Here is a 27,422-nt window from a genome sequence, read left to right as displayed (position 1 = left end):
AGCCCCCAAATCACATTTAGTTGTCTACTTAATCTACCCCAGTTTAACAGTTAGTCATTCTTTCCTTATCTTTCCTGAACTTGACACTTTTGAAGTATGCTAGTCAGTCATTTTGTAGAATGTCTTGGAATTGTCTGATGGCCTCCTGTGATTAGACTGAGGTTATGTGAGTATATGCATGGGTTGTTATACATACATATGTTTCCTAACTCTGTCCACTGAGAAAGCCTAAGCTCAGTGACACCCCAGTATCAAAGAGCATACCTAGCATCCAGATCCTTGATTTTTAAACACCATTTTCCAACAAAAGGATCTAGAGCTCTTTGGAGAAGTAGTTGATTCCATGGCTGGGGCAGGGAAAGTATGAGAATTGCCTGAAATATTTGTGTTGTCAAAAAGTAAGGTAGCACTCAATAAAGAATAAGAGCATGTCAAAAGGACACATGAACCAGGAGGAGTTCCAAATGGCCAAAACTGGAACATTGTGAGCAGCCAGATATATAATGAGAGTTTTGGATTATAACTCCTGGAATAAAGTAAGTACCCCTGAGTCCTTGCTCATATAAATAAATACATACATACATACATGTATACATATATAAATAAATGCATAAATAAATGGGGTGAAGGGATAGTCTCTTTTATGGAAGAATTCCAATTAGTAAATGGAATTAAATACATTCCAGTGAAAGGATAAAACAGGTAGAAAATTACCATTAGGCAAATACCACTGTGATAGTTGTTGCAGACACAATCCACTGATGGATGCTAAAACTAATAGGCTAAAGTTCGTGGAGAACAGGATATTTTCATAATCTCAAAGTATCACCCCCAAGATATTTACTAATTACAAAGGGGAGATGATAGTTACATTTCACTATGTGGCAGATACACCTTAACTGAATGATCAAGCTTAACATCACCAGTAGTAAGATATATCAACATTCTGTACCCCCTCTTTCAAACATTTTAAATATCAATTTGGTTAAGCAGTGAGATTTTGCCTTTATGTCCCCAGTTTGCAGCTTCTGCCATAGAGTGTACCACTGACAATACTTGATTGGCCACTGCTTTGTCATTGCTTAAATAAATAAATAAATAATGTTTTCTTTCCTCTTAGAAAACACTGTATTTTCTGGGGAATTCCCTGGTAGTCCAGTGGTTAGGACCCCACACTTCCACTGCAGGGGACATGGGTTCAATTCCTGGTTGGGGAACTAAGATCCTACATGCCACTCAGTGTGGCCAAAAAAATAAAAAAGAGAAAAGAAAAGAAAAGCAAACACTGTATTTTCTTCTTAATTAGAAAAAAGTTAAAGTACGACTCAGTCACAGTAGGCTAAATGAAGTGTACATATGTTTGGTATTCACTGAATTCAAAACCTAGGGTTGGTAGAATTTCTAGAAAGAAAACAAAGGCCATACATCTTTAGTAACTATAGTAGATTAAAAAAAATTCAAGAAGACTCTAAATGGTTACATCTTTGGGTCTGTCATTTAAAACTCATAACATACTTTTACTATTCTGTTGAATTAATTGAACATGTTCTGGGGCATATCTCTTTAGTTTCTAACGTATATAGTGGATTGTTCTGCTATGGGCACTAACACTTTAAGTACTTGATAAAAATCCATATGCTTTCCTTTTCAGCCATATAATCAAAGTTTTATTTATATTTCTTTGCTTAGAATAATTCCTGTGCTCCATTTTGTCATGCATTTGGTTAACATCGGTTTCACTTAGACTCACTTACCCTTATCAGGATTTCAATTTATTGAAACAAACCACCCAGTTGAAGATGAATTCCAAAAGTGAAATTGCTGTGTAGCCATCACAAAGGGAGACAGGGTTGCCGAGGCTGCTGCGTTTTCACTCTGACATTTCTACTTCGATTGAACTGTAGTTGTGCTTCATATATACAGTTTAATTGACTTCTTAAATGTAAACTTCTGAGCAATCATACTGGGGAAAAGTAACCAATGGCCGAGTAAACAAGATCCATAAACCTAAAGATCCATGATTTTAGAAGGTGTGCCTGTGGATACAAAATTATGTAGGAATGTGAATATTTAGAATGAGGTAATAAATCATAGCAAAGTATTCAGTATGAAGTTAACAAGCTAACAATGCAAACATCACAAAATCAGAAAAGCAGTATATTTTTACTAGTAGATTGCCACCCCACCTTTCTAATATCTTGACCCCTATACATTTTGGTGCAAAATGCTTTCATTATCTCTTTACCGTTAAAAATAAAAATTATTTTGAAACATCCTTCTGTAGAGAAAATAGAAACATAATACAACTTTCCCTTTAAGATGTCTGATTGAAATTTATTTTTACTGACATCTAGAAAAGTTTATTTGGGCATCACATGTTGTTATCAGTAGTGGCATGTAAACTTTTTTAGAATTATCAAATTTTGGAACACCTCTACCACATTTCTTAAATGTGTGAGTCCTAAGATTTCAGTGCATTTGAAGTTTGCTTGTACAATGACTAATCTTAATACTCTTTAAATTGATGAACCACATTATCAGTGACTTGTCATTGTCTTCCTTGTTTGACTGTGATGAATTGTATGTTATCTTCATAATCTTCTTTTGTGTCAAAGAATGGAAATATTTCCTTGTGTTCATGTGATCCACTCATTTTTATCAATTGAATTATCAAACAAGAACCAATCCTTTACTGCTATTCACCATTTTCCTCCTAATGCATGCTTTGGATGTGGTCTGAAAATTATTTTGGTACAAAAGGCTTCTTCAATGTCAGAATAATTTCTGTTGATTTAATCAAATGTTTGTTTCCTATTCAATTTTTTAAAGTTTTTCTGCCATTCTTAAATAGAGATGATATAAAAGGTATATTTCTTATATGATCGAAGCAGAGGTTTAATTTCTCACTTGTTTTAATGGTACCTTCAAAACAACTTTCCATATGCTGTTTAAATGGTATGTTCAAACTATATCAACTTTCTATACGAAAGTTTTATGAATCTTTGAAAGTACATTTCTGCATACTTAATGCGTTGTTGTGCCCATGTGTTAAGGCTTAAGAAGCTTTATAATAGGCAGACTTCCGCCATGCATATATACCAAGAGCTGCAGGCACACTTACATTGTAATATGCTTTCAGGTCCTGTATCTTTGTACTATGATGCTGGGTCACTCAGTACGTGGAGTTGTTGGAGATTTCCTGGATGCCCTTGCTGTACTTGGGACGACTAGAAAAAACTGAACTGTAATGGAAATTGATTGCAAAACACATAAATATATCCCACTATTACAAACCAAAAGCATTTCCAACTCACGTTCCCCCTTAGCTAGAGCCCCCAAATAGCTATAGCCACCGCAACTCCATGCAGCATATAGAGAAGTGCAACGTAGGAAGTTGGAATGCAAAGAGACAGCTCTCGTCACCAGTTGCTGTTAAAATATCTTACTTTTGCATAATTTGCAAAAATATATGATCATGTGAACATATTGCTAGGCTCCTTCCCAGGGCCTTGATGTCCATGAACAAGTGAGTGGCCTTGAGCCTTTAGTTTTATTGGCTTCATGATACATTTATCTCTGTTCCTTACCTTGCAAGGAAGTATCAGAAAGCAAAGGCAGTGAAGACATTGATGATGAACTGGTGGTGTTGAGTGAGTGTTGTCAATTCAAAGAAATCCTGAAATTCCCTTAAATCTTGCACTTGAGAGAAGTTTCTCAAATATGACAATAATCTTTAAAAATATAATTCTCTAGTACCAAAAACGTTAATAAACTTTCTTAAAGTATAAATTACAAAAAAATTTTTTTCCACAGTCAACCAGGCTGAGCTTTTCTTGAAATGATCCAAGAGGGAGCCTGGATTTTGTGGTTCATTCATTTATTTATGATTCAGTTTCTGTTATGAATTTCTTACTACCAGGACCATGCTGTTTGTCTCCTTGTGTCTCTCTTCTGCATCAGCTAGCCTGGACATGTTTTCATGATAATGGCAGAGATATAAGAAAAATCAAAAGAGCACAAGCACTTGAAAATATAGGGAAGCTTCTGTGTCCCGTTGGCTAAATCAAGCCATGTAACCAAAACTAGAGTTAGAGAGGAAGTGGCCTAAAAAGTTATTTGATGAAAAGCATGAATACAGTGAAAGATGAGGAATTTGGGCAAATTTTTTCAACCAGTCTATCCCGGTGTCTAAAACTGAACCCTTGATTTTCTTGAACCAACATATCGGAAAAACCCAAACGAACTTTTTGGCCAACCCAATACTTGCTATGGTCTGAATGTTGGTCTTCTACGAAAAGCGTGTGTTGACATTATAACCTCCAAAGATGATGGTGTTAGTAGGTGGGGCTTTGAGGTGGTGACTAGGTCATGAAGGTGGAGGCCTCATGAATGGAGTTAGTGTACTTATGGGAGAGATCTCACTGAGCTCCCTAGCTCCTCCCACCATATGAGGATGCAGCCTGGAGGAGAGCCTTCACCCAGTTACGCTGTTGCCATCCTGATCTCAGACTTCCAGCCTCCAGAACTGTGAGAAATACATTTCTGTGGCTTACAAGCTACCCAGTCTGTGATATTTTGTTATAGCAGCCCAAAGGGACAAAGGCAACAGTTAACTCTGTTCCTCTCCAGCTGTCTCCCAGCTCAATAGGTGGCATCGCTGTCCACCCTACTGCTCAGGTGGAAATACCTTCTCTTGCACCATAGCTAACCCATCAAAGAGTCATCTATACTTTGAAAGTATATCTAGAGTCAGACCACTTTTCACTGTCCTGACCACTGCCACCCTAAGTGCGAGCTGCTATCATCCTTCACCTGTGCTCCCTAACTAGCCTCTTATCTAATATTCTTGCTTTCACTCTTAACCTCCTGCAATGTTTCCACCCCACCTAGGGACAGTTTTAAAGTATAAACCAAAATGTCACCTTCTATTCAAAGCTCTCCAATGGTTCTCCCATCAGATTTATAATTAAGTCTAAAATGTTCACCATAGCCTGTTAGACCATCCACGTTCTGGTCACTGGCTGCTTGTTCTATCTTATATTTATACTGTTCTTTTCTTATGGACTCTATTATAGCCACATGGGCCTTCAGTGTTGTTCTCTGAACATTCATGACCTCAGGACATTTGCACATGCTGTCTCCGTAGCCTGAAGTACTGTTGACCCCACTGTCTATAATGCTCATTTATTTACCTCATTCAGGTTCCTCCTCAAATGCTACCTCTTAGGAGACTCTTATTTGATCTCTTTTTCTAGTAACTTTCTGTCATTCTCATTGCTGCCCAACTTTTTTTTCTTCATAGCACATGTTTCTCCTGGATATTACAGGCATACCTCAGGGATATTGTGGGTTCAGTTCCAGACCGCTGCAGTAAAGCAAATACCACAATAAAGCAAGTCACAGGAAGTTTTTGGTTTCCTAGTACATATAAAAGTTATGTTTATTCTATACTGTAGTCTCTTAAGTGTGCAATAGCATTATGTTTAAAAAAAAACAATGTACATACCTTAATACCTTAATACTTTGTTGCTAAAAAAATACTATCCATTATCTGGCAATCCAGGGTTGCCAGAAACTTTCAACATGTAAAAAATGCAGTATCTGTGAAGCATAACAAAGTAAAAGTACAGTAGAAAGAGGTTTGCCTGTATAATGTGCACTTGTTGAATGAAAAAGAAATAACCTAAAGGAAGTGGGATAAGGTTCTAGGAGCATTACAACTAGCATGAAGATATTCCCAAAGTAAGTCATGGTATCTGGGAGAACTGACAGCACAGAAAAATCTTACTATTGAAAAAGTAGTGTCTACCATTTCTGGTCATTTAGAATGTAAAGTTTGTTGTGTTTCTAGTCATCCTCCATTTTCTGGAATATATCTCCAAGTGTATATTAGAAATATATAGACAAATGTGAGTTGTTCAACAGCAAGCTAAGCGCTCATCAGCTACACTCTTGCTTCCTCCTAACTTTAAACTCAGGCCACACAGGGTGCTCTGGCATGCTAGGAAAATTTGGAAAACTTGATTGAGCCCAGCTTCTTCAACTGGACCAAAGCAGAAGAGCTCATGTCATTGTGGGAAGCTTTAAATCAGGATTTTTATCCTTTTGCTGTGTCATGGACTTCTTTGGCCGTCTCAGGAAGACCAGGACCCAATTTTTAACATGGTGTTTTGTTTATTTAGTGAGATGAAATTCACAAGACATAAAATGAATCATTTTAAAGTGAACAACTCACTGGTATTTAGTACATTCATAAAGTTGTGCAACTGCCACCTCTATCTAGTTTCAAAACGTTTCCATCAATCCAAAATAAAATACTGTAGCCATTAAGCAGTTCTGTTTATTCCCTTGTCCTCCACGCCCTTGGTAACCACCAATCTGCTTTCCCTTTCCATAGGTTTTCCTATTCTAGATATTTCGTATAAATGGAATCATATAATATGTGACCTTTGGTGTCTGGCTTCTTTCATTTCGTATAATGTTTTTGAGGTTCATTCACATTGTAGCATGTATTAGTATTCATTCTCTTTTATGCCTGAATAATATTCCATTGTATGGATACACCACATTTATCCATCCATCTGTTGATGGACGTTTAGGTTGTTTCCTTTTTTTTTTTTTTTTTGCTATTGTGAATAACACTACTACAAACAATCCTGTACCAATATTTGTTTGAGTACCTATTTTCAGTTCTTTTGGGTATATACTTAGGAGTGGAATTGCTGGGTAACCACAGTGGCAAAATAATGCTTTAAAATGCATAAAGTAAAATACCTAGGGTTATAAAGGAAGCCAAGTATGCTGACATTGAGTTATCAAAACATTAAATAGGGCTTCCCTGGTGGCCCAGTGGTTAAGAAACCACCTGCCAATGCAGGGGATGTGGGTTCGAGCCCTGCTCTGGGAAGATCCCACATGGAACGGAGCAACTAAGCCTGTGCACCACATCTACTGAGCCTGCGGTCTAGAGCCCATGAACCACAACTGCTGAGCCTGCGTGCCACAACTACTGAATCCCGTGCGCCTAGAGCCCATGCTCTGCAACAAGGGAAGCCACCACAATGAGAAGGCCACGCACTACATCGAAGTGGAGATTAGACAGTCCTCATATTGCAGAGACATCGTCACTAGGTTTTGAGCTGTTATCTTTGTTTTCTGTATTAGATTAAGTAAAATTTTGTATAACTCAGTTAGGAATTAAAATAACTTTTCTAAATCTAATGTTGCATAGTGCTTCAGACTATCTGAAGTTCTTACACATGCATCACCTCATTTAATCCTCTGAAAATTGTGAGTACCTGCTCTTGTCTGAGTCCAAGCTGTCATTACCATGGGTTCAAGACAAAGAGGCCCAGACACAGAATGATTTAGTCAATCAAGTTCAAAAAGCAAGTATGCACCAGTGTGTCTAGAACTTGGGGTATCTAGCAAATAAAAACTTTAAGTGCTTTTTCTGGTTGGACCAGAAAAGCAACATATCCAAATTTAATTGTTCACTTGGTTTTTCAGCACAAGGTACAGTTACTCCTAAAATAAAAGCCAATACATTACAAGCCGCTCTTCCAGATGAAAAGAGCATTAACATGAGAATATTACCTATAGTTCATAGTTCTGAAAAACTCAGTCCTTCCACTGGCTCAGGGGAAATGTCTCATAGATAGAGGCCAGACATTCAAACAGGATATTTTCCTATAGGAAAAGGTGAGATTGTTTTAAAAAATCATTTTATTAATACCTGAAAAGAAAAACAAAATAGCGCTCAATCTGAGGACATCCAAAGAAAGGAAATAGTTCTGTAGGTTCCCAAGAAGTTTCCCTCGAGAGAGTTCAGTGCAGTTGAACAAGGGCGGAAATAATTACTGCAAACATGCAGTCCCATACATCACGGTTATCTTGCTTCGAAGGAAAGAAAATCCCTTTTTGAGTGGATTAGGTTTTCTACTCCTCCCCAAAGTCATTTTTTCAAATTTTAGTGTTTCTATTATATTGCTGCTTTCTCCCGTGGAAGCAGAACACACCTTATTCCAACAGTTAAGAAGGAGGAAGGGATGCGGGGTTCTGGCTATAAATATTTTATTATATAGAGAGACAAAGATCACAGAGGGGCAGATGAATAGCAGGAAACAAAATGTGATGATGTTTTCAACTCCTCAGAGGAAGCTTATATTAAGCCTTCTCTGCCAGCTTGTTTTCTGCTTGGCTTTTACACTGTCAAGCCTGGTAATAAAACCCTTTGTGCACCTAGAGTTTACCTATTAGATGAGGAGCACAGCATCTAGCTGAAAGTATAGAACTATCTCCATTCTAAAGTATATACAAAGAGGGCAGGGATCAATTAGGAGTTTGGGATTAACATGTACACACTCCTATATATAAAATAGACAACCAACAAGGACCTACTGTATAGCACAGAGAACGATATTCATTATTTTGTAATAACCTATAAGGGAAACAAATTTGAAAAACAATATATATGTAACTGAATCACTTTGCTCCACACCTGAAACTAACACAACATTGCAAATCAGCTATACTTCAATTAAAAAATAAAATAAAATTGAAATTTTAAAAGTATACACAAAAACTATTTAAAAATATCACAGTGGTAAAGACAATATTTTTCAAGAAGTATGATCCATATTAGTTCCTTGTGGAAAGGTTCTATTCTAGTTTTAAAAAAAACAGGTTAAAAAATTGTGCCTTAGGTTTTCTCCATACAGTCCATTTTTTCCTACTCTTACCTCAATGCCTTGGAATTGTTGGAAGATTTAGCCTGATGGGATTTAGCAGCTTTCATGATTTCATAACCTATTGGAGTTCCTTTGGCCAGAACTCAATATTAATGAGGCCAAAGTCATAGCCTATTCTCATAGAGGAAAAAAAAGTCCTGTTTTGCTAACATAATAACACAGACCACATTTTTTCTTTTTTTTTGCGGTACACGGGCCTCTCACTGTTGTGGTTTCTCCCGTTGCGGAGCACGGACGCGCAGGCTCAGCGGCCATGGCTCACGAGCCCAGCCGCTCTGCGGCATGTGGGATCTGCGGCATGTGGGATCTTCGCGGACCGGGGCACGAACCCGTGTCCCCTGCACCGGCAGGCGAACTCTCAACCACTGCGCCACCAGGGAAGCCCCAGACCACATATTAAACCTACCACTCACGAATTTGCGTTTCTTGTTACTAGGAGAAGTGGATGAAAGCGTGAATGATGCAGCAAACATTCTAAGGTTACAGGGCTGCTGCGACCCATTTCATCCTGGTCTAAACGACCTTAAAATTCATCGGCATAAGTACTTTCATCTTTGAATGAGAGGAGAAAAAAATGTGCAGGAACAGAACTGTTTGTTCTAATATAGCTGATGGTCAATCTTTGTTCTGTTTTACATAAAATAGACTCTTAGAGATTTTGAGTTATATATTATAACACACATACATATCACAGCCATAGACATTCTTGTTTTGATGGTAAGTCAAAATGTGGGTGAACTATAACTTTTTTTTTCAAATTACCCACAGGTAACAGGTCACTATATTTTGGCTTTAAGAGCTAAATTCAGTTGTCTACAGTGCTGCTTGTGTTGGTATTGTACTTAATAAAAACAAGAACTAAGTTTTTTTACCATTCACTGTTGGCCAGGTACTTTACACAGGCCATTTCCACTTTATCATGAGGACCACTCTAGGTTACAGAAAATAGTGTCCATCTTCACTTTTCAGATGAATAAATAAATTTGGGGAATAGTGAATTGGCCCAAATCATGCAGTTAGTACAAGGTGGAACCATGGCTGTCAATTTCAAAGCGAACCCCTTCCTCTTGAAGGTTAGAAATGGAAATATGAAATTTAATTTGCATCTGTACCTCATATTAAGATGCACATTATCATCAGGTTCAGAATGGGATAGCTGTTACCTGAACATTCACATTGCTTTTTTTAGGTCAGTAGTGGCGATATGGCTTTATCAGAGACATATAAATAAAGGTTTCTAAGTGGGTTGTTTAAAGAGAAAGAAATTTGAGAGTTTTAGTGATGATCTAGGCACATATTAAAGTAAGTTAATGGCATCTGTTTTTCTTAGTGTTTTGCAGAATAAATAGAAAATGAAAAGAAATGCTAAATTTTACAAAATAAACTCAAAGCAAATATTGGTTAATTATATGGAAAATGTAATATAACGGTACTAATAAAGTATAAAGTAAGGTGCATTTCATTCATTTTATTTTTCTGCATCAAGGTATTACTTTTGTAAAATAATGTTGATTTATCTTATTGTTATGCAATAGACCCATATGGTTTTATCAGTCCTGAAATCGTATTTCCTGACACGGTGACTTATCTTCTGATACTCTGAAATATATGAAGAGAATCTCACAAAACTTTAAAAGGAAATTGTGTCTACTTATATTTTAGCTGACTTATTAAAAATTTTTATTTTTTGGCTGCGTTGGGTCTTCGTTGCTAGAGTGCGGGCTTTCTCTAGTTGCGGTGAGTGGGCACTACTCTTCGTTGCGGTGCACAGGCTTCTCATTGTGGTGGCTTCTCTTGTTGGTGGAGCACGGGCTCTAGGCGTGCGGGCTTCAGTAGTTGCATCATGCAGGCTCAGTAGTTGCAACACGTGGGCCCTAGAGAGCACGGAGTTTCAGTAGTTCCAGTGCATGAGCTCAGTAGTTGTGGTGGGCAGGCTGTAGGGCACGTGGGCTTCAGTAGTTGTGGCGCATGGGCTTGCTCTGCGGCATGTGGGATCTTCCTGGACCAGGGATCGAACCCGTGTACCCTGCGTTGGCAGGTGGATTCTTAACCGCTGTGCCACCAGGGGAGTCCATTTTAGATGATTTTGAACACATAAGAAGTGAGCTTTCAGAATCATCCTTCTATTTCGTGTCACGTACGCAAAACATTGCCTTCGGCAAATCCTACTGATCCCAGCAATGGTAGTTTAAAACATAGGTCGTGCTTTTGCAGAGGTGATTTTACCAACAAATTACTTTCCATGAACTACAACTAAATCAAGGTTAAATTTAAACAGTTTAAAATTCTGAGAAGTAAACTTAATTGGAAAAATTTTGTAGCAGCTTTAAAACATAAATCTGTATTCCTAAGGAAGTCTTTTTTTCCCACACACACACACACGCACACACACACACTGTATTTTATTTTTTACAAGAGAGAAATAAACTGACACCAAGCATTGTAAATGCATGACCACAACAAAAGCAACAATGATTGCAATTACCGAACATGAAACACACTCACACTATGTCATAATGTTGACATTCAGTCCAGTAATCCTCCACTGTAACAGCTCTTTTACTTTGCACTGAAAATTGATTTGTAAATTTTTTGCCTCTGAGTCCTTGTGGGATTTTTCTTTTTTTATTCAAACAGAAAGTTACAAAAATTATAATCATCCTCATCAGTTCACTCAGTCTCATGTAATTAATTTTTATCTTGATCTTTTGTTAGCACTTTTATGAATTCATCAGTTTTCCATTAGAGTTGTGAAAATGCTTATTCATTCAGTTCAGCAGTATAGTTAGTTACCAGAAACCTGTACTTGTCAGAGTCTTTTCCATGAATTCCTTGAAGATGAAACCCTTTTATGGGAACATTTTTGCAAAAGCATCAGAGTACACCCAGAACTGTCTGTAAATGACAGAAGACTTAAAAATGACCACGGTTAAAGATTTGATGAAAGTTCATAATAATGCAGTTGACAAGGAAATTTAGTTATTTCTGAGATATACATTTTAAAGTAATAACTGGAATTATGACTTATAACATTATACCAGAACATATACGACTTTCAGAAATTTCATGTAGTGTCTGAAACATTTATATTAACATATTTCCATACAAATAACCCAAAGAAAGTTTAATATTGTTTTTTGTTTATTTTTTTATACTGCGGGTTCTTATTAGACATCAGTTTTATACACATCAGTGTATACATGTCAATCCCAATCTCCCAATTCAGCACAGCACCATCCCCACCCCACCGCAGTTTTCCCCCTTGCTGCGCATACGTTTGTTCTTTACATCTGTGTCTCAACTACTGCCCTGCAAACCAGTTCATCTGTACCATTTTTCTAGGATCCACATACATGCATTAATATACGATATTTGTTTTTCTCTTTCTGACTTACTTCACTCTGTATAACAGTCCCTAGGTCCATCGACGTCTCAACAAATGACTTAATTTTGTTCCTTTTTATGGCTGAGTAATATTCCATCATATATATGTACCACAACGTCTTTATCCATTTGTCTGTCAATGGGCATTTAGGTTGCTTCCATGACCTGGCTATTGTAAATAGTGCTGCAATGAACATTGGGGTGCATGTGTCTTTTTGAATTATGGTTTTCTCTGGGTATATGCCCAGTAATGGGATTGCTGGATCATATGGTAATTCAATTTTTAGTTTTTTAAGGAACCTCCATACTGTTCTCCATAGTGGCTGTATCAATTTACATTCCCACCAACAGTGCAAGAGGGTTCCCTTCTCTCCACACCCTCTCCAGCATTTGTTGTTTGTAGAATTTCTGATGATGCCCGTTCTAACTGGTGTGAGGTGATACCTCATTGTAGTTTTGATTTGCATTTCTCTAATAATTAGTGATGTTGAGCAGCTTTTCATGTGCTTCTTGGCCATCTGTATGTCTGCTTTGGAGAAATGTCTATTTAGGTCTTCTGCCCATTTTTGGATTGGGTTGTTTGTTTCTTTAATATTGAGCTGCATGAGCTGTTTATATTTTGGAGATTAATCCTTTGTCCGTTGATTCATTTGCAAATATTTTCTCGCATTCTGAGGGTTGTCTTCTCGTCTTGTTTATGGTTTCCTTTGCTGTGCAAAAGCTTTGCAGTTTCATTAGGTCCCATTTGTTTATTTTTGTTTTATTTCCATTACTCTAGGAGGTGGATCCAAAAAGATCTTGCTGTGATTTATGTCAAAGAGTGTTTTTCGTATGTTTTCCTCTAAGAGTTTTATAGTGTCCGGTCTTACATTTAGTTCTCTAATCCATTTTGAGCTTATTTTTGTGTATGGTGTTAGGGAGTGATCTAATTTCATTCTTTTACCTGTAGCTGTCCAGTTTTCCCAGCACCACTTATTGAAGAGACTGTCTTTTTCCGTTGTATATCTTTGCCTCATTTGTCATAGATTAGTTGACCATAGGTGCGTGGGTTTATCTCTGGGCTTTCTATCTTGTTCCATTGATCTATGTTTCTGTTTTTTTGTGCCAGTACCATATTGTCTTTTTTTTTTTTTTTTTTTGATGATGAGAAACAATGCCGTATTTTATTTTATTTTGCGGTGCGGGCCTCTCAATGTTGTGGCCTCTCCCGTTGTGCAGCACAGGCTCCAGACTTGCAGGCTCAGCAGCCATGGCTCACGAGCCCAGCCGCTCTGCAGCATGTGGGATCTTCCCAGACCTGGGCATGAACCCACATCCCCTGCACTGGCAGGCGGACTCTCAACCACTGCGCCACCAGGGAAGCCCTATTGTCTTGATTAATGTAGCTTTGTAGTATAGACTGAAGTCAGGGAGTCTGATTCATCCAGCTCCATTGTTTTCTCTCAAGACTGCTTTGGCTATTTGGCATCTTTTGGGTCTCCATACAAATTTTAAGATGATTTGTTCTAGTTCCGTAAAAAATGCCATTGGTAATTTGATAGGGATTGCATTGAATCTGTAGATTGCTTTGGGCAGTATAGTCATTTTCACAATATTGATTCTTCCAATCCAAGAACATGGTATATCTCTCCATCTGTTGGTACCATCTTTAATTTCTTTCATCAATGTCTTATAGTTTTCTACATACAGGTCTTTTGTCTCCCTAGGTAGGTTTATTCTTAGGTATTGTATTTCTTTTGTTTCAATGGTAAATGGGAGTGTTTCCATAAATTCTCTTTCAGATTTTTCATCATTAGTGTATAGGAATGCAAGAGATTTCTGTGCATTAATTTTGTATCCTGCAACTTTACCAAATTTATAGATTAGCTCTAGTAGTTTTCTGGTGGCATTTTTAGGATGCTGTATGTATAGTATTATGTCATCAGCAAACAGTGACAGTTTTACTTCTTCTTTTCTAATTTGCATTTCTTTTATTTTTTTTCTTCTCTGATTGCCATGGCTAGCACTTCCAAAACTATGTTGAATAATAGTGGTGAGAGTGGACATCCTTGTATCATTCCCGGTCTTAGAGGAAATGCTTTCAGTTTTTCACCATTGAGAATGACGTTTGCTGTGCGTTTGTTGTATATTGCCTTTATTATGTTGAGGCAGGTTCCCTCTATGCCACTTTCTGGAGAGTTTTTATCATAAATGGGTGTTGAATTTTGTCAAAAGCTTTTTCTGCATCTATTGAGATGATCATATGGCTTTTATGTTTCAATTTATTAATATGGTGTATCACATTGATTGATTTGCATATATTGAAGAATCCTTGCATCCCTGGGATAAATCCCACTTGATCATGGTGTACGATCCTTTTAATGTGTTGGATTCTGTTTGCAAGTATTTTGTTGAGGATTTTTGCATCTATATTCATCAGTGATATTGGTCTGTAATTTTCTTTTGTTGTAGTATCTTTGTCTGGTTTTGGTATCAGGGTGATGGTGGCCTCATAGAATGAGTTTGGGAGTTTTCCTTCCTCTGCAGTGTTTTGGAAGAGTTTGAGAAGGATGGGTGTTAGCTCTTCTCTAAATGTTTGATAGAATTCACCTGTGAAGCCATCTGGTCCTGGACTTTTGTTTGTTGGAAGATTTTTAATCACAGTTTCAATTTCATTACTTGTGATTGGTCTGTTCATATTTTCTGTTTCTTCCTGGTTTAGTCTTGGAAGGTTATACCTTTCTAAGAATTTGTCCATTTCTTCCAGGTTGTCCATTTTATTGACATAGAGTTGCTTGTAGTAGTCTTTTAGGATGCTTTGTATTTCTGTGGTGTGTGTTGTAACTTCTCCTTTTTCATTTCTAACTTTATTGATTTGAGTCCTCTCCCTCTTTTTCTTGATGAGTCTGGCTAGTGGTTTATCAATTTTGTTTATCTTCTCAAAGAACCAGCTTCTAGTTTTATTGATCTTTGCTATTGTTTTCTTTATTTCTATTTCATTTATTTCTGCTCTGATCTTTATGATTTCTTTCCTTCTGCTAACTTTGGGTTTTGTTTGTTCTTCTTTCTCTAGTTCCTTTAGTGTAAGGTTAGATTGTTTATTTGAGATTTTTCTTGTTTCTTGAGATAGGCTTGCATAGCTATAAACTTCCCTCTTAGAACTGCTTTTGCTGCATCCCATAGGTTTTGGATCATCGTGTTTTCATTGTCATTTGTCTCTAGGTATTTTTTGATTTCCTCTTTGATTTCTTCAGTGATCTCTTGGTTATTTAGTAATGTATTGTTTAGCCTCCATGTGTTTGGTTTTTTTTTACGTTTTTTTTCCCTGTAATTCATTTCTAATCTCATAGCATTGTGGTCAGAAAAGATGCTTGATATGATTTCAATTTTCTTAAATTTACTGATGCTTGATTTGTGACCCACGATGTGATCTATCCTGGAGAGTGTTCCTTGCGCATCTGAGAAGAAAGCGTAATCTGCTGTTTTCGGATGGAACGTCCTATAAATATCAATTAAATCTATCTGGCCTATTGTGTCATTTAAAGCTTCTGTTTCCTTATTTATTTTCATTTTGGATGATCTGTCCATTGGTGTAAGTGAGGTGTTAAAGTTCCCCACTATTATTGTGTTACTGTCTATTTCCTCTTTTATAGCTATTAGCAGTTGCCTTATGTATTGTGGTGCTCCTATGTTGGGTGCATATATATTTATAATTGTTATATCTTCTTCTTGGATTGATCCCTTGATCATTATGTAGTGTCCTTCCTTGTCTCTTGTAACATTGTTTATTTTAAAGTCTATTTTATCTGATATGAGTATTGCTACTCCAGCTTTCTTTTGATTTCCATTTGCATGGAATACCTTTTACCATCCCTTCACTTTCAGTCTGAATGTGTCCCTAGGTCTGAAGTGGGTCTCTTTTAAACAGCATATATATAGGTCTTGTTTTTGTATCCATTCAGCAAGCCTGTGTCTTTTGGTTGGAGCATTTAATCCATTCACGTTTAACATAATTATAGATATGTATGTTCCTATTACCATTTTCTTAATTGTTTTGGGTTTGTATTTGTAGGTTCTTTTCTTCTCTTGTGTTTCCCACTTAGTGATGTTCCTTTAGCATTTGTTGTAGAGCTGGTTTGCTGGTGCTGAATTCTCTTAGCTTTTGCTTATCTGTAAAGCTTTTGATTTCTCCATTGAACCTTGCGGGGTAGAGTAATCTTGGTTGTAGTTTCTTCCCTTTCATCACTTTAAGTATATCATGCCACTCCCTTCTGGCTTGTAGATTTTCTGTTGAGAAATCAGCTGTTAACCTTATGGGAGTTCCATTGTATGTTATTTGTCGTTTTTCCCTTGCTGCTTTCAATAATTTTTCTTTGTCTGTAATTTTTGCCAATTTGATTACTATGTGTCTCAGCATGTTTCTCCTTGGGTTTATCCTGTACGGGACTCACTGTGCTTCCTGGACTTGGGTGGCTATTTTCTTTCCCATGTTAGGGAAGTTTTTGACTATAATCCCTTCAAATATTTTCTCTGGTCCTTTCTCTCTCTCATCTCCTTCTGGGACCCCTAAAATGTGAATGTTGTTGCATGTAATGTTGTCCCAGAGGTCTCTTAGGCTGTCTTCATTTCTTTTCATTCTTTTTTCTTTATTCTGTTCCACAGCAGTGAATTCCACCATTCTGTTTTCCAGGTCACTTATCCGTTCTTCTGCCTCAGTTATTCTGCTATTTTAGTGTAGTTTTCATTTCAGTTATTGTATTATATTGTTCATCTCTGTTTGTTTGTTCTTTAATTTTTCTAGGTATTTTTTAAACATTTCTTGCATCTTCTTGATCTTTGCCTCCATCGTTTTTCTAAGGTCCTGGATCATCTTCACTATCATTATTCTGAATTCTTTTTCTGGAGGGTTGCCTATCTCCACTTCATTTAGTTGTTTTTCTGGAGTTTTATCTTGTTCCTTCATCTGGTACATAGCCCTCTGCCTTTTCATCTTGTCTGTCTTTCTTTGAATGTGGTTTTTGTTCCACAGGCTACAGGATTGTAGTTCTTCTTGCTTCTGCTGTCTGCTGTCTGGTGGATGAGGCTATCTAAGAGGCTTGATGGGAGGGAGCGGTGGTGGGTAGAGCTGAGTGTTGCTCTGGTGGGCAGAGCTCAGTAAAACTTTAATCCACTTGACTGTTGATGGGTGGGGCTAGGTTCCCTCCCTGTTGGTTGTTTGGCCTGAGGCAACCCAGCACTGGAGCCTAGCTGGGCTCTTTGGTGGGGCTAATGAGGGACTCTGGGAGGTCTTATGCCAAGGAGTACTTCCCAGAACTTCTGCTTCCAGTGTCCTTGTCACCATGGTGAGCCACAACCCCAACCCCGCCGCCTGCCTCTGCAGGAAACCCTCCAACGCTAGCAGGTAGGTCTGGTTCAGTCTCCCCTGGGGTCACTGCTCCTTCCCCTGGGTCCCGATGCACACACTACTTTGTGTTTGCCCTCCAAGAGTGGAGTCTCTGTTTCTCCCGTCCTGTCAAAGTCTTGCAATCAATTCTCACTAAGCTTCAAGGTCTGATTCTCTAGGAATCCCTCCTCCCATTGCCAGACCCCCAGGTTGGGAAGCCTGATGTGGGGCTCAGAACCTTCACTCTGGTGGGTGGACTTCTGTGGTATAAGTGTTCTCCAGTCTGTGAGTTACCCACCCACCAGTTATAGGATTTGATTTTACTGTGATTGCACCCCTCCTACCATCTCATTGTGGCTTCTCCTTTGTCTTTTGATGTGGGGTATCTTTTTTGGTGAGTTCCAGTTTCTTCCTGTTGTTGATTGTCCAGCAGCTAGTTGTGATTCTGGTGTTCTCGCAAGAGGGAGTGAGAGCATGTCCTTTTACTCCGCCATCTTGGTTCCTCTCCTCCTAAGGAAGTCTTAAATGTCCTTCAAGTGCATTAGAAAGTAGATACTTAACATATGATACCTGCGTTGTTTATGTCACAGAGTACTGGCATTTTTACAGAAAATATAAGTCTCTACAGTGTGTACATTGTGTACTTACAGTTAACTGATGAGTATAATGAAATAAAAGCAGGTATTTCTTCTTATAATCCCAGGAGAAAAATGGAACCTTCTTCTGGGAGAAGTTTGGGTTGTGCCATCATGGATAAGGTAGACTATTAACCTATAATTATCCTCAAGGAAATTTTCTTTGGACTTGTCTGAACATGGGATGAACAGTGAGTAATGTTGGGCAGACGAAATGAACTAGGCTCTGGAATTTGTCCTTTTCAAAGGATAGGAGAGAATAACTGTTTTCAGTTTCTGGATCTTTCATGAAGCATATGAAATCTGTATTAGTCCCTTTCTACCCTGTCAGTAGTATTTATTTTTTACTCATTTAAATGGCAGTGCATATAATTCAGCAATGTGTATTGAGCCTGTCCTCCTTATTCATGGATTTTGTATTTGCAAGCTCACCTTCTTGTGCCTTTTGCATTTCTGTGCTTTTTGTTGGTGATTTTGCTGTTGGAAATGGCTCCCCAGTGTAGTACTGAAGTACTGCCTAGTGTTCCTAAGTGTAAGACGGCTGTGATGTACCTTACAGAGAAAATGCATGTCTTGGGGAAGCTTCGTTCAGGCATGAGTTACAGTGCTCTTGGCTGTGGGTTGAATGTTAACAAATGAACAATGTATACTAAATGAGGTGTCTTTAAATGGAAACACACATAGAACCATACAATAAGGTTGTGTATTGATTGATTGGTGCAAGTGTTGGGGCCAGAAACTAGCAGAAACCTAATCCTGTATTTCCTCTTAGAACAATGGTTCAGCATCACTAATTTAGTGTTGGTGGCAACTATATAGAACATAACTACTACAAATAATGAGAATCAACTGTATTAAACCTGTTTAATAACTAGTTAGTGGATGAGGCCCTAGAGATTCACAGGCCATAGGCACAGTTCCTGTCCCCAGAGGGCTCACCATCGATGGGAGAGATGGACTCACAGTGGAATGATTAGAGAAAGTGCTGTGACAGACGCAGGCAGTGCTAAGGGGAACTTGACTTTGCCTGGAGCTGTCCAGGTAATAGCACGCAGATCAGTAGCTGCATGTCCGAGAAAAGGGTTGAAACAGAAAAGAAAAGACGTACAGCATGGAGAGACGTGAAGTAAATGAGGTTTTATGTTTATTTTTAAACAGAGCATAAGTTGGTGGGATTCTGACTCATGTTGGTACCATGTTGTTGCAGAAATACACTGTGGCAAAATGCTTCGACCTCTTGCCAAAATGAACACTGAAGAAAAATGAAGAACAGTGAAGAACGCCAACGAAAAGCTGCAGACCAGAAATAGCCCCACTCCTCTGGAGTCTGATTCATCCACAGCCATCATAAAAAAGGTTGGGGAATAAATTACATTACGTTTTTTTCCCTTTAAATTTTTATTTTAACTGATACAATGGTGAGAAGACAAAAAAGTACCTTTTTTATTCAACGTATACTTATTGGGTGACTTCTACATGCTTGCATATTGTTCTAAGCAATTAGGGATACAATAGTGAACAAAAAAGACAGCGGTATGGCTTTGAAGGAGCTGACATTCTAGTGGGAGGAAGAAAGTAAGTAGAATAGGCCCTCTGTATTCTCGGGTTCTGAATCCTCATTGAATCCTTGGATGGGGAACCCAGGATACAGAAGGCCAACTTTACTGTGCCATTTTATGTAAGGGACTTGAGCATCCGTGGATTTTGGTATCCACAGGGGTCCTGGAACTAATCACCGCTGGATACCAAGGGATGATTGTAAATCAATGCAAAGGAAACTGGCAGCCATTTATAATGTTTATAAACATGATAAACAGGTTAATGAGGTAGAGAATGAATAAAGGGCTACTTCCGTTTGAGTGTCAGAGCAGAACACTCAGAGAATTTTTAGTTGAATGATGGAAAAGAGCCAGCATGGTAAAAGTTTGAAGATAGGACCTTGCATGTGCTGTGAACCAAGATCCAAACAGATAATGTTCAAGGCTCGATCGGAAAGGAGGCCTTTATTGCTTTGAGAGGGTATTTGGAGAAGCATGATGTAGAGAAGAAGTCGGAGAGGCTTTAGCCATGGAAAAGTATCTTGATTGTACTCCAACGAAGGCAGAAGCCATTGGACAGTTATTAGAGAAGTGAATTTATATTATATTTTTAAAAGGCCATCCTGCTTTATTTAGCTAAGGGGTAGGGGGCTCAGTAATAGTGGAAAACAGGGTGCCGTCACCTAGGCGAGAGATGATGATGAGTTGGCTTAGGGACCTGGCATGGGGGATAGATGGATTTAAAATAGATTTTGGATCTCCTTCAACCAGATGAAACTAGATAATCACCAATGCTCTTTATGAATCCCCTAACAGAATTCTAATTGTCATATGTAAGGTATGCTGTCATTTGTGTTTTAATGTACAGTAGTCAACTGGTAATTTTTTTGCTGTTTCAAAGAACAGCTTATGATGTATATATTTGCAGCTTCTGAAACTGAGAGGGGGTTGATGTCACACTGTGAAAAGACATAAAATTCTGCCCTGAAATCTCATGATCAAGGCAGGTTATCTTGCAACACTTTGAGACTTGAGCCTTCCAGACGTTTTTGCAACAACTCTCTTCCTTGCTGCATGGTTCCTGACTTCTGAGAACAGTGTTACATGAGCCACAGAGAGGTAGCTCATGTGAAGGGTACCCTTCTGGATAATGAGTTTTTAAAGGACTAGTAGCTTAGGTTAGTCAAGCATAACCCGAAGACTAAAACTTTCATACTGGATTATTCTTAGGTGGAACATTAAAGGAAAAATGAAAATACTACTTAAAATTGGTGTTTTAAGAAGACAAGAATATGTAAGGGATTAATTTCCAAAATATACAAACAGCTCCTACAGTTCAATATCAAAATAACAAACAACCCAATTAAAAACCAGGCAGAAGACCTAAACAGACATTTCTCTGTAGAAGACATACAGATGGCCAACGGGCACATGAAAAGATGCTCAACATCGTTAATTATTAGAGAAATGCAAATCAAAACTACAATGAGGTACCACCTCATACCAGTCAGAATGGCCATCATCAAAAAGTCTATAAATAGTAAATGCTGGAGAGGGTGTGGAGAAAAGGAAACCCTCCTACACTGCTGGCAGGAATGTAAATTGATACAGCCACTATGGAAAACAGTATGGAGGTCCCTTAAAAAACTAAAAATAGAACTACCATATGATCCTGAAATTCCACTCCTGGGCATGTATCCGGAGAAAACCATAATTCAAAAAGATACATGCAACCCAATATTCATTGCAGCACTATTTACAATAGCCAAGACATGGCTAAATGTCCATCGACAGATTAATGGGTAAAGAAGATGTGATATATATATACAATGGATATTACTCAGCCATAAAAGAAAGAAATAATTCCATTTGCAGCAACATGGATGGACCTAAAGATTATCATACTAAGTGAAGTAAGTCAGACAGAGAAAGGCAAATATCATATGATATCACTTATATATGGAATCTAAAAAAATAATAGAAGTGAACTTATTTACAAAATAGAAACAGACTCACAGACAGAAAACAAACTTATGGTTTACCAAAGGGGGAAGGAGGAGGAGAGGGATAAATTAGGAGTTTAGGATTAACAGATACATACTATTATATATAAAATAGATAAACAGCAAGGACCTACTATATAACACAGGCAACTATATTCAATATCTTGTAATAACCTATAATGGAAAAGAATCTGAAAAAGAATATATATATATATAATATACACACATATATGCATGTATGTATAACTGAATCATTTTGCTGCACACCTGAAACATTGTAAATCACCTATACTTCAGTTTAAAAAAAAAGATAGGAATATGTGGATTCAAGCAATGTTTGCCAGAGAAACTAATGCTCCCCACAGATGGGGCTTCATGTGTTGGAGCGTGTGACCGTTGAGCAAAGCTCACAGGGGCTTGGTGGGAGGAAAAGGAATTATGCAGTGACCTTGGCAGGTGGGTCCAAGATTTCAAGCCCACAGCCACTGTTGGAGCATGGACTGACTTCAAGTCTGTGTTTGGAAGGGTTTTCGTGAAATGGAAACCCAGCCGAATGGCGCTTTAAGAGCTCAGCAAAGTACTGAGCCCAGCTTTCCAAGAATCATAACTTTTGGAAACAGTTCTAAATTTGTGTGCTGTAGACCCTTCCTTCCTTCACTCCAAAACCCTATCAAAAAGCTTTAGTTGTCAGAAAAGAGCCTCAGTGCAGCAGTTATATAGTGTCAGATAATTGTAAAGACTCTTGAGTTGCCACAAAGTATACACATAAAAGCAAAGAATAGGGTCCAGCAGGAGAAAGCAAGCTCAGCAAACATCTGAGAGGACTGAGACTTCCAGGTACAGCGCCCACTCCATCACACAGGGTTTACTTTGTCTTCTGATCATGAACCACCAAGATACATGTGTCTCAGAAGAGCCAAGGCTCAAACTCACTGAGGGGTATTTTATATTCCACAACTCAGGTAGCCAAAAGCAGACTTTGCAAACAGGTAAACAGGTGCAAACCATCAATCCGTACAGTTTCAAGAAACAGTATAGACAAGCTGGTACAGGATGCCTGGGGCGGGTTTCGACTTTTAACAGCACATTATAAATCACTAGCTAATGCATTTCACCTCTGTCTTGGCCAAGCATCAATATCATGGTTTCAGGTGCCCTTCAAGATGAGCACAGAGTTACCCAAGATTAACTACAAGTTAACTCTGTCCTCATATACTCAGAGAATTGAGCCATGATGAAAACATCCAAGAAGACTAAAGATGGCACACCAAATTCTGTGCTTGTTTTTGTCATCACTGGGCTAGATACAACTCTTTGATTAGCTGGAGAGATCATTAAAAGGCTAGGCTTTCAAGTGGAATTCAGAATTCCTGGAAGAAGTGGTTAGATTCTGAAGCAATAAGGGTAAAATAAAACTAAAAGTAATATTGTTTTAAGTTGATTTCCCTAGAATCAGACGGTGATTCTAAATTTGGATACTGGTGTGTGTTCGGGGGTGATGCTAGTATACCTTTATAGGGGAGTAGGGATGTGAGATGGGGAAGAGAAGAAAGAAAAGGTGCTTTATCACTGCTGTGACCAAGGCACACAATCTCACTAGGTAATTCTGGGATATAGTATAGAACCTACCTTGGATTTATCCTAACCAAGGGCAAGAAAATTGGGACACATAGCCACCTTCTTCCATCTTCCATGGTTGAGGGCTGCTCCTCTGGGTGGGAGTGAGGGGTGTTAACTCCCTGGCATTTGTGGCCTGCAATGTATGTGGACCAAGGAAGCCCTCAGGCAAAGAGTTCCAGGTGTTTCCATTGGAAGCCACTATCAGATCAGCATGCATAGAAATGATGATACCAAGGGGTTATGGATGGAGCATCTACAGTTTCTCCTGCAAGACGTGACAACAGTGATGACGATCATGATCCTATTAACAGATCATAGATCATATTAATTAATCATATTTGCTGAGTAACTCTAAGCCATGTACTATATACTCAATGCTTTATGAACATTTTATCATTTAATTCTTATTTGTTGAACACTCACTCTGTGTCAGGTTGGGGGCAGAGGGAATATATATCTTATCACCACAATCCTGCAGCATATACATTATTCTAGCCTTCAGTTTATACATGGGCAGATAAAGTTGAGTGAGGTTAACCAAAATCTCTGGAGTAACACATATAGGAAACAGAGTTGGGATTCAAATTCTGGTTTGTCTGCCTCCAAAACAATCCCTTGACCATCATTATAATCCTTAATTAATTAATTAACCATTGATGTTTTTCTGACACCCATTTATTGAAAAGTTGGCAGGTGCTATTAGGTTTGGGGATACAAAATAAAAATTGCTCCTGTTTTCAAAGAGCTGGAACATTTGTGGAAGAGAAACACAAGAAACTATGTAGTGATATAAGGGGCTTTGATGTAAGTATGTTGCAGCTATTAAATAGGATCAAGAAAGAATATACGATGTTGCCACATAACAAATAACTCCATAACTTAGTAGCTTAAGACGGTAAGCAGTATTATTGCTCACGAGTCTATGGTTGACTTGAGGAGTTCTGACCTGGGCTAGGTTTGACTGATCTCAGCTAGATTTTCTCACTTGTCTGCAATTAGCTGACTGGTTGGCTAGGGGTTGGATAGTCTGAGATGGCTTCACTCTCATTTCTGATAATTGATCGGAAGTAGCTGAGGCAACTCAGCTCTCCAGCAGGCTAGCCCAGGCTCGGTCATGTGGGCTGAGGAAGGTTTAAGAGAATGAATGAAAGTGTACAAGGTTTCTTGAGGTCTAGGCTCAGAACAGTCACTTCTGCTTCATTATATAGACCAAAGCAAATCACAAAGCCAGCCCACATTTAAGGGGTGTGGAAATAGATCCCACCTCTTGGTGAGAAGATCTTCAAAGTCACATACAGGAAGGGAGATTGCAATTTACCAAGAGCAGAAGCATCTAGATTGAAACATACAAGGTGAGTAGGTGTTCCTCAGCCAAAATAAAGAAGGAAGCAAATTTAAGACAAGGATTGTAGTATGTGCTTAAAGACACACAAAGAGATATCCCATCATGCTGTCAGGTAATTTGGAAGTGAAGGCATACAGGGGTGAGGGCAAGAGAAGGGCCAAGAATTGCACAGAGAAGGGAGCAAGATTAAAGACTAGAAATACGTAAAATGTAGCAGAATTCAGGAAGATGAAAGTTAACTTGCAGGCAGAATAATAGGATTTGTATTTATTTCAAAGAGAGAGAGGGAGGGAGAAAGGAAAAAGGAAGGATGTACTTTGGTGATTGGAGAAAATGGTGAGATTCAGAGTGGGCCTGAATGTGAGAAAATTTCAGTGTATAACTGTGTTTGTAGCTTCAGGGAGGTAATGCAATGATGCAGGTTACGTGATAGAATCTCTTCCTGTGATGCACCTTCTGTAAGCATCTTCTTCCTAAGCAAAGTGAGTGGGTTTTAGTGGAAACTAATAAAGGATTTTTAGATTATGGTCCCAAACTGAAATTCCAAGGCTCTAGATTCTCCCAGGGTCAAGTTTCTGGGGCAGGTTAGGAACGTTTTTATACAGAGATCTGTACATGTGTGTTTCCACTGGAATGTGTGTGTGAAATGGTAATTTTCAGTTCATGGATTTCTTCACTCTGAGACTAAACGGTGTAAATTAAACAGCAGCCCGATTCTGCAGTTTTCCCTAAGCTTTTATTGTTCTCCTGGACCTGTGTTTTAAGTGTAGTTTTAAGTGTAGTGCTCGCCCAAGTGACCAGGTGCAGCCAATAGTAGGTGAGGCTTAACAGGCTGACATTAGCATCCCCAGCTCCTTGGAGGCAGAATGGGAATTTGACTGCAGAAATACATGCTGGCAAGACCCATGAATTGAGAGCCCGGGACCAAAATGCCCACCCACCCTCATTGGCTTGGGAAATGTATTACATTCATTCTTCTCTCCCAGATACTATTGTTAATCCTTTGTTCTCTATTTCTAAAAAAGTGAGATAAAGATGGATTTTTTTAAAAAGAGGTAAAATAAACAGAAAATAACATAGCCAAAAAGGAAATAAATAACACCATTAAAGCTGACAACAAAGATACATAATCCAGTGAACACTCTCTGGGGATGTAATAACCGATTATTTTTCTTTGGGGAGAAGGGAGCCTCCCATTCCATTTCCTCATCTCCCCTCCAGAGGTAACCACTATCCTAAATTTGTCTACCATTCACCATTTTCTTGCTTAAGAAGAAACTGGACCAAACATGAATATATCTCTATGAAATGTTATATTTTTGCTTCCTTTTGAGCTTTATAATAGTCTTATAGTCATATAGTCTACAGATTTGCTCAGTTTATCTAATGGTTGTTTCTAAGATTCATTCATATTGTTACATGTAGCTGTAGCTCATTTTCACAGCTAAAAATTACATTGTGCGAATGTTACAATTTATTCTCTTGTAGATTGACACTGCTATTATTTCCATTTTCTGCTATTATGAAAATGATATTGTGATCATTTTTATATATCTGCTGGTGCTTGTGCAAGAGCTGTTTAGGGTTACATACATAGGAATAGGTTGCTAGGATGTAAGATATACTGGTGACCAGTCATCCCAGTTTGCCTGGAACTGCGGAGTTTCCTAAGATGCAGGATTTACAGCGTTAAAACCAGGATTGGCATGAGTGGCCACCTTAAATATGTATGTGTTCAAATTTACGACATGATACTAAACGCTTTCCCAAAGAGATGGTAGCAATTTACACTCCTGACCAGCACAGCAGTAAATGAGAATTCCCCTGGAGACCCAATCTCCCCATGCTTGGTGTTCTCAAGATCTTAATTTTTGCCACTCAGTTGAGTGGCAAATGGTGTCTACCACGATTTGAGGTCCCTGTTTACTAATGAGTTTCAGATCTTTTCATGTTTTGCTCTCCGTTTGTGTATTCTCTTCTATGAAATGTCTTCCACATCTTTTTCCTGTTGGTTGTTTTGTCAGCCACACCTTAGGCACCTCTGCATATTCTCTTGGGTTTACCACCACCTGGAACAGGGTTTGTCACAGTAGCATTAATGATGTTTTGGGCTGAATAATTCTTGTTGGTGGGGGACTGTCCTGTGCATTGTAATATGTTTAAAGTTATCCTTGGCCTCTACTCACAAAATGCCAATACATTCTCCCATTTGTGACGACAACAAAAATGTCTCTAGACATAAAATATCTCTAGTCAAATGTAACCCTGGGGGACAAAATTGTACCTGGCTGAAAAGCACTGACCTATATCCTTAGTAGCTTGTTCCTGGGGGAGAGAGAAGTAGCAAGGCAGATAAATTCCCTCTCCATGTGTCTCTCTGGTGGCCTATTCCATGGCATATGTCCCTGTACAGCGTGTTTAGAGGTTTCCCATGTCCTTAGCAGATGCATTTGCTGAGCTCCTGACTGTGTTTCTTCATGGTTTATGTGGTGGCCAGGACAGTAACATAGGACTTTGTCTTACTTCTTATCCTTCCCTGCCTCATTTCTTTTCTCCTTTCTCTCCTACCTTGGGATTGCATCTTCTCATCAGGGTATTAGTGCTTGTCCCTAGGAAACTGAATTAAAACAAGTGGTTGTAGAAAGGATACCCGGCGGATAGGATTTTGGAATTGGATCACTAACCTGTCTGAAAGCAATAGGGAGCACATTTTTGTGTAGTAATTGGAGTGAAAATTAACCCTGGTATACAGCAGCATCACGATTATTTAAGCTTTCACCTGTAG

General features: G+C 38.5%; 1 protein-coding gene across 1 annotated transcript in view; it reads left to right on the top strand.

Moving 5' to 3' along the window:
* The window catches only part of PAK5 (p21 (RAC1) activated kinase 5), a 321,017-nt gene that overhangs the window by 120,930 nt on the left and 172,665 nt on the right, over positions 1 to 27,422 (top strand). Inside the window, exon 2 of the mRNA XM_029221169.1 lies at positions 19,339 to 19,487. The gene's annotated coding sequence lies outside the window, so the exon portion shown is untranslated. The remainder of the gene's footprint in view (positions 1 to 19,338; positions 19,488 to 27,422) is intronic.

Source organism: Monodon monoceros, unplaced genomic scaffold, assembly GCF_005190385.1.
Source record: "Monodon monoceros isolate NGI ecotype Baffin Bay Population unplaced genomic scaffold, NGI_Narwhal_1 Super_Scaffold_13, whole genome shotgun sequence".
Lineage (NCBI taxonomy): Eukaryota > Metazoa > Chordata > Mammalia > Artiodactyla > Monodontidae > Monodon > Monodon monoceros.
The sequence above is the reverse complement of the archived record's forward strand: the minus strand, read 5'-3'. Positions and strand labels throughout refer to the sequence as shown.